Source organism: Camelina sativa, chromosome 4, assembly GCF_030686135.1.
Source record: "Camelina sativa cultivar CO46 ecotype springtype chromosome 4, ASM3068613v1".
Lineage (NCBI taxonomy): Eukaryota > Viridiplantae > Streptophyta > Magnoliopsida > Brassicales > Brassicaceae > Camelina > Camelina sativa.
The window spans coordinates 6,244,108-6,245,701 of NC_141883.1; the positions used below are offsets into that span (position 1 = coordinate 6,244,108).

Genomic DNA, 1,594 nt, shown 5'->3' on the forward strand with positions numbered 1-1,594 from the left:
GGTGTTCGATGAAATGTCTGACCAACTAGTGCCAGAGACTTACGTTCCTAGCCTAAGAGATTAGTTGTCTAGGATGTTTGTTGACGTGAATGAACTTGTTTGTCATGCCACGCTTGATCATGTTTCTCTAGCGAGAGCTAGGTTTGGAAGTGGTTGAGTCTGAGTACCTTCTGTCAAGAGATTGAATTAGCTAAGTCGTGATGTTCATTGTTTAGGGATAGTTTGCTTGTGGCATGTTAAACACTCTATAGACTAGGATACTCCACTGACATCAATTACTCCCATCCTTAAGACTTCTTTCTTTCTGATTTTTATTGCATTCCTGAGATTGTTTCGATTCTTGTTGTTTAGTCCATGCTTAGACTCGTTTCTGTTTTCATTCATTTTCACTTCTTGTCATACATTCGCGTTTCTAGTTCTAGAACACATTTTCGTTTTGCATTCTCATTATTCTAGGATTGTTAGATAAAAGCACTCTCTTTAAATTGGCTTGACTTGTGATACCTTAATTGCATCTTGAGTGATAGTAAAGTTTCCCAACTGAATTGACTCCTTAAGTATTACAACTGCATAAGGTTAATTGAACCTGCTAGGATAAGACACACAAAAATCCTAGTATCAATTTGGCGCCGTTGCCATTTGGGAATTGTTTTGTTACATTTAAGATTTTAAGTTTTGCAAGATTAAGTTCTATCCCACTTATCATTCTGAGTACTGACTTGTTTTGGTTGTCTGCTTGTTTGTTTTGCATCTCAGGATCCTGTTGATTGCAATGTTTCATGTACACCAGATCAAGAGGACATCAGAACCTCCTTCCTACTATCGACGATATCAACTGGTTACAAAGACCACGACAATCTCGTCAACTCACTGATCATCCCGCACCCGTCACAATGGAACAACCGAATGGACCACATCCGGGACCGCGAAACATTGGTGCTGGGGATGCACCGAACACTCATACTCAGCGTGCTGGAATCGTCCCTCCCGCCGTGCAGAACAACAAATTCGAAATCAAGAGTGGTCTGATCTCCATGATCCAAGGAAACAAGTTTCACGGGTTGCCTATGGAGGATCCACTCGACCACTTGGACGAGTTCGACCGCCTATGTAGTCTCACCAAGATCAACAGCGTGAGTGAGGATGGTTACAAGTTGCGCCTCTTCCCATTCTCCCTGGGAGACAAGGCTCATCAATGGGAGAAAAACCTTCCCAAGGGATCAATCACCACCTTGGATGGTTGCAAGAAAGCATTCTTGGCCAAGTTTTTCTCCAACTCCAGAACCGTACGTCTCAGGAATGAGATTTCCAGCTTTACTCAGAATCATTCTGTGAAGCCTGGGAGCGTTTCAAGGGTTACCATAGCCAGTGTCCACACCATAGTTTCAGCAACGAGTCACTGCTGAGCACTCTCTACTGTGGTGTACTACCAAATATCCATATGCTGCTTGACACTGCTTCTAATGGTAATTTCCTGAAAAAAGACGTTGAGGAAGGATGGCAACTGGTGGAGAATCTTGCTCAGTCTGACAGCAACTACAATGAAGACTACGACCGCACAGTTCGCGGCGACGCTGGGTCTGAGGAGAAGTAC

At 43.4% G+C, this 1,594-nt stretch overlaps 1 pseudogene; it reads right to left on the reverse strand.

Annotated features, from left to right (window-relative positions):
* Positions 1–1,289: 1,289 nt before the first annotated feature.
* LOC147945488 (small nucleolar RNA R71) lies at positions 1,290–1,386 on the reverse strand (annotated as a pseudogene).
* Between the last annotated feature and the right edge of the window lie 208 nt (positions 1,387–1,594).